The sequence below is a fragment of the Mustela nivalis genome, assembly GCF_964662115.1.
Source record: "Mustela nivalis genome assembly, chromosome: 9".
NCBI classification, from domain to species: domain Eukaryota; kingdom Metazoa; phylum Chordata; class Mammalia; order Carnivora; family Mustelidae; genus Mustela; species Mustela nivalis.
This window is the reverse complement of record NC_139028.1, coordinates 27,758,478-27,769,859: the sequence shown is the minus strand read 5'-3', so window position 1 is coordinate 27,769,859 and position 11,382 is coordinate 27,758,478.

Genomic DNA, 11,382 nt, shown 5'->3' with positions numbered 1-11,382 from the left:
AGAAATTTTAATATCTTACTTAGTAAGATTTAATGAAAAAGAAAGTTTTAATATCTCACTTACTTATTATCTTATAGTAAGATAAATAATATCTTATTTAGTATTTCTTCACTATTGAGATAACCCTCACTCTGAAGTAGATAGAGGCTAAAAGAGACAGAAAAGAAATTAAAATGCATTTGGCACGAAGACAGAGTAAAGCTGTGTCTAAACATGAGATGGAAATCGCATCGTCTCTTAGCGTCCCAGATTCTCCACGTGCAACGACTCGGGGGCTGATATTGGCACAGAGAAGAAAATGAAAACTTATTTCCCAGACCCTCAGCCCAGTGAGAGTGTTCCATCTCCATGATCCAAAGAACATCTAGGCCTATTTCTGACCAAAAGAGAAAGAGAAATTCCTTCTCGGGAAACCCAAATTTTTGCAGAGCTGAAGAACTTGCTATATCACAGCTTTAGCTAAACAACATGAGCTTGATTATCAAATATTAGAATTGGAAGAAACAAGCATTGATGCAAGTAAAAGAATATTCTGCTGCTGATTTAAAGACAAGTGAATCGCTAAATATTTTTATTAGCAGCAAATTTGCTGCTTGCTGGAACTAATTTCACGCCCTGTAGATATGGTGCTTAAGTTGGAAATGGCGTTAAATTGCTCTCTCCTTGAGGCGGGTAAGGCTTCTGGTGGCAACCACCACTAGATGGCACAGACAAGGTAGCTCCTCTAACACAGGCAGCTTTGGAACCAATCATAGGGAAGTACAGAGGAAGTTCCGCCCTAGATTTCCTCCTCCTTCCAAAGAAAGGTTTGTGTCTCAAATATCCAAACTTTTAAAAAGGACCATTCCTCCCAAAGTTCTTGAATTTCCCAGTTCAATCTTTTTTCTAAGCTCATACACCTCTAGTTCGTATATCTAATTAGTCAACTAATTGTAATTTATATAGTTTCCTATGTGTTAGTCCTGTCTCTTCAATGGTACCATATAGCTTCTAGAAAGGAAAGATTACATTTTATCATTAGAATGGAAACCACAGTGAGCAAACAGGTACAACCTGCAGGTCAGAGAGCTAGAATAGAAGAACTGAGATAAAGATGGTAGTGCAAAGGATGAGACCAGGTTAGACCAAGATGGAACAGAACAGAGGCCACTGGAGCCTGGGGAAATGAAAGCAGGGGAGCAATACCGAATGAAGGCAGGGCGAGCTCTGAGTGACAGGGAATGGCTGAGGCTCGGAAGCCACAGCCAGAGGACACGTTAAGTAGTAAAGGTCAGAGCAGGCTATGGGTGAACAAATAGACCGACAGAATACAGAACACAAATGTCTAAGGAGAAAGAAAGGCAAGAGGCCAAAGGTCAAAGCAGCAGTCAGGAAATACGTAGAAGCTACAAAAAGTAGGAGCAAAACATATACAGAAAGATTGAGGTGCTTATTAAACAGAAGCTTCCAGTCAGTTACTACTAGGGCCTGCACAGGGTCACTAAGAGTAAGTTTTGTTCAAATGAATTCATTTCCCTGTAGAGTTATAAAGTTGATAAATCAAATCATGCCACTGATTCTCTTGCTAAAGACTTATGAGTTGGCTACAGAATGAAACCGACTTCTTTCACATGGCATTTGAGACCTTTCACCCTCCCCCAGCTCATTTCCTGTTACGTCACTCCTGTCCTTGAACCTGGCACTCCACCCACGTTAAGATATTTGCTCTTCCTGAACCATTCCAAGGACAGGCATTCCTCCATGGTTGGCTTATCCCATTTCTTCACTTGGAATATCTCCCATCTCCATGCTCTACTCATTTCACAAAAATCCTGCATATTTTTCAAGGCCCAGTTAATGTCACTTCCTTGGTGAAGACTTCCTTTGTTTTTCCCCCATGAAGAAGTAATCTCCTCTTGCTCCAGGTCCTCTGTAAACTTTGCTTATACTGCTAATGAGGAATAAGATATAATATATACAATACCTATTATATTTTACATTGAAAAACATATATACCTCTAATGAGTTAGAGGTAATGTATATTTAATTATACACATATTAATTTGGAGCTGGTGTACATATGGTTATCAACTCTGCTAAATTGTGAGCTCTTTAAAACAAGATTGAGGGACGCCTGGGTGGCTCAGTTGGTTGGATGACTGCCTTCGGCTCAGGTCATGATCCTGGAGTCCCGGGATCGAGTCCCGGATCAGACTCCCAGCTCCATGGGGAGTCTGCTTCTCTCTCTGACCTTCTCCTCGTTCATGCTCTCTCTCACTGTCTCTCTCTCAAGTAAATAAATAAAATCTTTTAAAATAAATAAATAAATAAATAAATAAAACAAGATTGATGTCTTGATCATTTTTATGCCCTTAGAACCTAACACAGAACCTAGCAGATAGGGGGTCAGCAATGAACATTCATTAATTTGAATGGGAGTCAATGCCAAACACATATATTTTTGAAGTTATCATTATGAATTATGCTGTAAAATGGGTCATTAGGCAAAACTGAAGTTGTCTGAACACATACCCAGATAAGAAGGATGTTTCCAATGCTGCCAAGTTTTATGCTAGCCAACATTTTTAATAATCATCCAGATTAACAAAGAGTGTTTACTAAATGTGCAAAGAGACCCACTAATATTATAGGGAAAAGAATCAAGACTTTAACAATAAATCTAATAGGCTGGAATCTGGTAGTCTGGAAAAGTAACAAGATAAAATTGAAGTAAATATAAAGTCTTATATTTAGATTTCAAAAATAAATTGCATACACCGTGTAGGGTGGAGATTTCACTTGGCAGTGATAAATGTGTCGAAGAGTTAGAAGCTTCAGTTAATCATAAACTTTGAAAGCAGACAGTGAGATGTGACCAGTGACAATCTAAGGACACAAGTCCCTGATGGTTGTGGAGTGTCCTGCTCAAAAGAAGCAGGAAGAGTGTCACTGTTCTCCAAGCTTATGTGATGTATTATGAGGACTTTGAGCACCAGATTCTACAGATGCTTTAATAAGCCACAGTTCAAGTCCAGCCTAAAAACAAATAGACAAACAAACCACAGTTCATCCAGACTGCTGTGACCAGATGGTAAAGGAGTCTAGAAATGAAATAAATCAAGAACAAGGGAACTCCGTGTGTACTTAACTTGGAAAGCTAAAAACTAAGGGAAGGCTTCATTGGTATCTTCAAATATTTTAAAAGTGGCCTCTTATATGTTGCTACAACTGGCAAAGCTAGACACAGTGAGTATGAATTATGAGGAGGCGGAGTTTGGCTCAGTGTAAGAAAGACCTCTGTAAGATTTATAGCCATCCAACAGCCAAGTGGGTAGCTATGGGAAGTTGCGAGCTCTCCAATCCTGAAGAGATTCCACCAGAGGCCAGATAACTAGGTAGATATCTGTAAGAGACTTACAAAAGATATTGTTTATATATAAAAAATATAAATACCTTCCCTTATGAAATCTCTCAGTGGCTCATCAGAATCGGTGGGATAATGTTTAAGTTCTTCATCATGTCAGGGTCCCTGGGGGGCTCAGTCAGTTAAGTGCTTGCCTTTGGCTCAGGTTATGATCTCAGGGTCCTGGGATCTAGCCCCTCATCGGGCTCCCTGCTCAGCAGGAAGTCTGCTTGTCCCTCTCCCTCTGCCCCAAGCCCTGCTCAATCTCTCTGTCTCTCTCTCTCAAATAAATAAACAAAAATCTTTAAATCCCTCATCATGTCATACAAGCCCTTCCTGACTCAGATTCCAATGAACCCCTCTCTTCATCTTCTGCCCTTACCCACCTCCCATGCCTTCAGCCCCAGCACATTCCATACAACAGACACTCTAACCTCCTCACCTGTTCTCTATTTGTTATTCTCTCTCATACCACTAAATATTTGCATGTGCTAGTCCTTGAGCGTAGAACCCTCTCTCTCTTACCCTCTGTGACTAGTTTCCAGTCATCCATAAAGAAATTGTTCAAGGGGGCGCCTGGGTGGCTCAGCGGGTTAAAGCCTCTGCCTTCGGCTCAGGTCATGATCTCAGGGTCCTGGGATCGAGCCCCACATCGGGCTCTCTGCTCCGCAGGGAGCCTGCTTTCTCCTCTCTCTCTGCCTGCCTCTCTGCCTACTTGTGATTTCTGTCAAATAAATAAATAAAATATTAAAAAAAAAAAAGAAATTGTTCAAGAGTCAACCTTCCCTGACTCCTCTATTTCCTGCCCTGTACTCAGGAAGCACCCCAGATTGCCCTCTGATGCAGCCTTTATTGCAGGGTGTTTCTTCTTGTTTGTCTCAAACAGTAGAATGTGAACAATTTGGAAAAACAAACAAACGAACAAACAAATTATGTCTCATCTCCGTACCTCCCGTCTCTAGAACACTGCCTGATGGATGGCAGATGTTCAGTTTTTTTTTTTTTAAAGATTTTATTTATTTATTTGACAGAGAGAAATCACAAGTAGATGGAGAGGCAGGCAGAGAGAGAGAGGGAAGCAGGCTCTCCGCCGAGCAGAGAGCCCGACGCGGGACTCCATCCCAGGACTCTGAGATCATGACCTAAGCCGAAGGCAGCGGCTTAACCCACTGAGCCACCCAGGCACCCCCCCAGATGTTCAGTTTTTGAAGTGAATTGAATCAAGCCTTTATTCCTTAGGTCAAAACATGACTAAGGGGTCAGGCAGAATCTAGACTTTACTAAATGTGCAATCATCTCCAGAAGCAAGAGTTTAGAGAAATGACCAATTCAGAGAATGGCCATCCTTCTAAACTGTGGATAATTACACAGTACTTTTTTTTTTTTTTTTTTAAGGGATCTGTCTTCCATGTCTTAATTCCTCAAGCCCCCTGCCCTCTGCACTTCCCTCCTTTCTTCTCCTTGTTCCCACTTACATGCTACCTTACTCTCCTATCTCATCCTGGGAAATATGTTGGCAAAGTAATGAAAGAACCAATTCTATTTATCATCTTTTTTTAAAAAAAAGATTTTATTTATTTATTTGACACAGAGAGAGATTACAAGTAGGCAGAGAGGCAGAGAGAAGGGAAGAAGGCTCCCTGCAGAGCAGAGAGCCAGATGCGGGGTTCCATCCCAGTATGCTGAGATCATGAGATGCTGAGACCTGAGCCGAAGGCAGAGGCTTAACCCACTGAGCCACCCAGACGCCCCTATCATAATTTCTTTATTAGATTAACTTAAATCATATATACTGCCTTCAGGGCCTCCAAGTTTGTGAAACAAACTCATGTTAACATTTTCTATCAAGGATAGTTTGGCAAGTGCCCCAAAGGTTAGCAAAACACCATTCAGGGGCAAAGTCCCAGAACTGGATTCCTCAAGGCTTCTTTTCCTCCTTATGGACAGGGCTTCTTGCCATTAAAAAATGTGGAATATTTATGAGACCACCCTCTTAACCTGGGCCATACCTAGGTATCAGTATGCTTCCAAAGGAGTTATTCCTAACCCTGATTTACCTCTTAGATCTCCTTCCTAAGTATTAGGTTTTTCAATCCCAATACAATACAAAGCACCAACCTATAAAAAGCCTTTCAATTTGAGTAGCTGTGAGCTCAAATAAGATTTGTGACCACATTTTAAAATCCCTCCATTCTGGCCATCTTCTCTCTCTCAGAGCCCAAGAACGGTGGCTGCACTGATTGAGCTCTGCTCGATTCTCCTTCGAAATGCCCTGATGGAACCGACTGAGTGCCCACCGGTGTGACCTCCGTCGAACGGGAGCATTTTTCAGCTGCTTCTCGGGCGAAGTGAACTTCACATCTTGTAAGGAAGCATGGGGCTAAGGCCTGTCATGGGCTGTAACAATGCCTCAAGACATCTGCTAATCCAGAAACCCCATGGTTCTTCTAATACTCTCACACTTTCCCATAAAGCATGGTGAGCTTCCTTCCCCCACCCACCAAATGTTCCTGTATAGGCTCCAGCTGAGTTTTGCCATATATATCCTCCCCGCAGCTGCCTGGTGTGTGCCTCTCAGGCTGCTGGCCTCTCCTTCACAAGAGTTGGGGAAATCACATCTCATGGAATCCTCTTGCCGGTTGGTCGCTTTATGTCAGCTCTGCGGAAGAGAATGCCTGGACCGTGAACCCAGAGGCTAGGGCCAGTGGCAACAGTGGTAACAGATCCTTCTCCCAGTCTGTAGGAGAACAAAGGGACATTAAACTCCACCTTATCATCACCCCCCAGGAGAGGATGCCATTCTACAAAGAACAACAACAAAAAAAATCTCATCCCCACTAGAGATGAGGAGAAATGAAATTAGCCTTCATACTCCACATTCTGGGGAAGAATCACCAAAAGCTAGTTAAGGGCTTGGCATTATGGGAATCAGGCTGCATTCTGACCACAGGCTATATGAACTCTTAGTTGGCATACCCATTCTGTGGTTGATTTTGGCCAGTCAAATCAGGTCCCTCCTCTGCTCAGAAATCTTCCAAATGGCTTCCCATGTCACTCAGAGGAAAGCTCAAGGCTTACCACGCCCTCTGTGCGTCTCCCCCAGCTCCAACCACACTGGCCTCCTTTGCTCTTCTTGGACGATGCCTGTAGACCTCCCCTCCAAGGGCCTTTTGCCTGCTGAGCCCTTGGTTCTTCACTCTCTCACTTCCTTCAGGCCACTGCTAAGCTGTCACCTCAATGAGAGGTCTTCCTTCATGACCCTGTGTAAACACCCCTCAACCTGCATGCCCCTTGTGATTCTCTATTCCTTTATCTTATTTTCTTCTTTCTAGCATGTGATACCCGTAGGTGTTTCACATATTTATTTGTTGATTATCTGGCTTCTTTCACTAGAGTGTAAGTTTCATGAGAGCAGGGACTTTTTTTGGTTCATTCTTCACCCCCATGGTCTGGAACACGGCAAGGCATCCAGTGATACTCATGCATGAATGGCCCTACCCTTAGGCATCCATATTAATGACATATGATCACTTGCCTGGAGCCAATGAGTAGGCAGTGCCTGAGCAGATCATGGAGCTTCTTGCCCTCTGGCCCAGCTCCTCTCCTATTTTCCAGAACTCCAGCTTTTCAAATGATTACTAGCATAATCCGAATTCAACTGTTTCTCTGCCAACCAGCCTTTTCCTGTTCTTCAGCTTAAGGAATAGACATCAGAACTCCTTCCAGCATGAAAAAACCTTCCCAGCTCTCAAATAAGCCAAATGGCCTCAATCTTTTGGCCACTGAGTAGACTAAAACATTTAATTTGGTTCTTCCTTGTGTGAGCGAAGCAGTCCTTTTAGAAAACAAACACCTGCCTCACAGTTGTTGAGCCAACAGGTTGAATTTTCTCTGAAGGATAATCCAACTTGCTAAGAATAGACAAATAATTCAGAAATAAAAACCCTGTTACTTGTCTCCTCTGTTTTGGAGTCCCACCAAAGAGGGAACTCACCCCCTTCCCCAAACCCAAGGAAGCAGAGGCCCTCATAAGACACAATGCTTCATTAATGCTGGCAGAAGCTATGCAGGTTTGCTTTCCATCCTATTGTCTTATCCTGTCAGCTCCCTCATCTCCCAGAATCCAGGCTCAATAATTTACAGCAGAAAGACGTTTAATAAATAAACGGCCAGATTGGAGCTGTCAGCTCTGCACAATGGGGCTGTTTGCATCTTTCCCTCGGCCTCAGCACCCGCTCTCTTGGCTTGCTTTGGCTAAAACAATCCCGTTCGCTATTTTCATAAAATTAATTCCTCTGCAGTTTCTATTAATCAGAACATTCTTTGGAGAGAATTATTCTGGGATTTCATCACCATTGGAGTTCAACTGTTATGTGAATCTGATGAATTTTTATCACCTCTATGAGTGGCAGAGAAGGTAAAAAACTTGGGTGGGCTGAGGTAAGTGGGCAGCAAGTTCTCCCCTCATATCCTCTGAGGTCTCACAGAACCCAAAACAGTCTCCCCTGTCAAATATCTGAGCAGCTTTCTCCCACAGACACATCTCTTTATGTGTGTGTGTGTGTGTGTGTGTGTGTGTGTATAATTCTGAATCTTCTTGGGGTCATGAGCTCTTAAAAATATGAAGAAAGCTATGTATACTCTCCCCAGAAAAGCCTACATACACACATAACCACTAAGCCTTCCATTCAAAGGGGTCTGTGGACACATACCCTTCTCTCCCTGCACATATGGCCCATCCATGGACTCCACACTGATAACAGTGCATCCTGTGGCTTCCTAATCATCCTCATCTCCCTGAAGAAACTTAGACTGGAATAGAAACTCAGCCACCTCGGAATTCCTTTACTGAAGGAGAAAAAGAGATTTTTTTTAAAAGAGAAAAAGAGCATAGAAGTGAGACAGTTTCTCATTATGGTCAAATACATTTTGAGAAATGAGGAAAAAAAGGAAAAACAGAAGAGAACTCATATTGGCTGAAGGAACGCAAGTGCAAGGATCCATCAGCCGATTATGGTACACTGTATTTGTCTAGATGGGACATGGGATCAGAATTAGGAAAGATATGATGAAGTCTCCTTCCACCAGATTATACAACACCTATCCCATCCTAAGATAGATAGGCTCTACATGAGAAAAGACACAGCATGGATGAAAGAAATTTTGGACCAATGGAACCAGGATTCTAATACCAGCACTGTCCACAAACTATGTGGTTTTAGGCAAAAAATAATTTGTCTCTATCAATGTTAGTTTTCATTTTGTTTTCTATTAACATGATTTCCAAAGTCTATTTCAGCTCCAAGATTTCATGGGACCTGATTCATTAGAGACCTCTTAAAAAAAAAAAGATTTTATTTATTTATTTGAGAGAGAGAGAGCATGCATGAGAGAGAGCGATTATGAACAGCAGGCAGAAGGAGAGGGGTAAGAAGATTGCTCCTTGAGGAGGGAACCCGATGCAGGACACTGGGATCATGACCTGAGCTGAAGGCAGACGTTTAACTGACGAGCCATCCAGGCATCCATCATTAGCGACCTCTAAGATAGTTAGGCTCAGAACTTTTTCTTAAGGGCCCAGCAGTAAATATTTCAGGCTTAGGGGCCATACAGTCTCTATATTAACTACTCAGCTGTGGGTGTTGTAAAGTCGAAGCAGCCACAGACAACCTGTGAGCATACCTGTGTTCCAGTAAAACACTTAGACTTGACACTGAAAGACTTGATTTTCATATGGTTTTCACCTTTTGTTTTTTCCCCAAACCATTTAAAAATGCAAAATTCATTCTTAGCTTATAGGTCATACACAAAATAGATGGCAGGCCAGATGAGGTCCCCACACCATAGTTTGCTGACCCCAGGTCTATAGCATCAGGTAAATAAACATTATGACCTGGAACATCATGCTGTTAATTCTGGATGACCTTGGAAATCCAGTAACTTGGGTTTAACAAGTGACAATTGTACTGGGGGAAATTTTTGTTTACCCAGTTTCCCAATTAGCAGAATAGAACAATGGTAGCTTTTGAGTCTCAGCTAATAACCAACAATTACTTAGATTTGGGGTACACTTCCAGACATACAGAAATGCTCAAATAACTGCACATGAGAAAATGTATATAAAAAAATTCAGGACTCTCTGGCAGAAAAGTTTTGACTATAAAGTGAACATGAAAATTTTATGCCTTCTGCTAAATCACTCCTTACCTGCCATAGTCTTTTTGCTACCTCAGACAGCATTAAAAATCATTTTACACATTGAAGAAAGAGTCAATTAGGCCCTGGTTTGTGTTGTTATTGCTTGAACTTTCTGGTTTGTTTAGGAGAAAAGGAAATTGTAATTAAACAAATGATATGCGTATACATATGGTGCCTAATACATTCTACAAGTACAAAATTAACAGTACATATACAGCAGAGATGTGGAGCAACGTGGAGAGGCACTGTATTACACTTGACAGAGTAGACAATTTTTAAAAGGAGAAAGGTTGGATAGTCAAGTAATCAATCTTCTCTAGAGTGAACTCTGATTAAGAGATGGCAAAAGATGGAGCACTATGGTGACAGCACTTCTCTCAATTTCAGTGAGAGGGTAGAATATCATTATTTAATCAGAAAACTAATACCTCCTCCCAGTTAAGGGGTAAGATAGAGGTGGGGCTCCAGGGGAGGGTCCCTTGATGTGAGAGGAAACCTAAAATATTATATCCATCTGGAAAGATGTAAGAGGTTTAGAGTGCCTTCTCAGTCATGCCTTATTCTTAATTTATAATTTAACTGAAGTCAGATTGATCATTTGAAGTATAAGAAGGTTAACTTTCCCAGTCTTGAACTTCTGAACACTTTCTCCCCAAAACATTAAAAAATCAGAACTGGTTCTAACCAGTTGGTCTAAATGGTGTTATTTTCCATTATTTGTCTCCACTCTGGCTTAGACCAGTCTCCACATTATTCCCCAGATACTCAATGCTCATTCGTGTCTCATTCTCTTTGTTCAAACTGTTTTCTCACCCTGGATTCCCTTCTACCTCTGTTCTACCTTTTCCATTCCTACCCACATGCCAGGTCCCAGCATTCATGCTAACTATACCACAAAGACCCCCAATTAAATCCAGCCAAAACACTATTTTCCCCAAAGAATATGGGTGAAGAAGTGCCCTGAAAACTACAAAATGCTCTGGAAATATGAAGTTTTATTATTATTATTATGGAGGGCAATTAAGTTTGGCTCATATTATATCTTGCCTTAACGTATTTCCTAATGGTTTCATATGCTGTTGGCAGTAACAAACCACAGCTTACTAAGTATTCACAGGAATCACACAGTATTTTCTGTATCCTTATAGTCTCTACCAGTGCTTAGTCACAGTTAACACTCGATTCCAATGAAATGGATTAATCAAAATAATGGCTTTCTTAACATCAGAGCTCTGCATTGGCCCAAGTGGTTCAGTTGTTAAACACTTAAGAAGTAGTTTGTTAGGACATATGACTGAAAATGAAACCTTAAAAGTAAATTTGAGACTTACATTTAATGGAATTCAACCATCTTCTTCCATTTTACCCATAAAGCTATGACGCAGGAGCTGAATTCCCTAAATCAGAGTTTCAGTGTTTCAGGACTGAATAGTTTGCTTCATGATGTTTCAGAATGTTGTCTAAGGTCAAAGATGCAAGTACTGCAGTTCTCAAATTTGGTATTATTTTGAGTGTTGACTGTTTTCCCTTCCTGATTCAGCCGTGGAGCGTGCATCCTCTGTCCTATTTCCATTGGTTGGCCTGATTTATGGATATTTTGGTCTAACGGGCCATACAAAGCTTTGGAACAAAATCACGGCGAGCTTTAGTTTGCAATTAGGTAAGAGCAGTCGGCTAAGGCATGGACCAGTTCCAGCTGCCTGGAGGTGTGGCTACTGATTTATTTGACGGACCCTGGCCTCGCTTCTTCAGTCTGTCCCATGAGAAGAATCATTCTTGCCACAGTCTACTTCCTAAGGCTA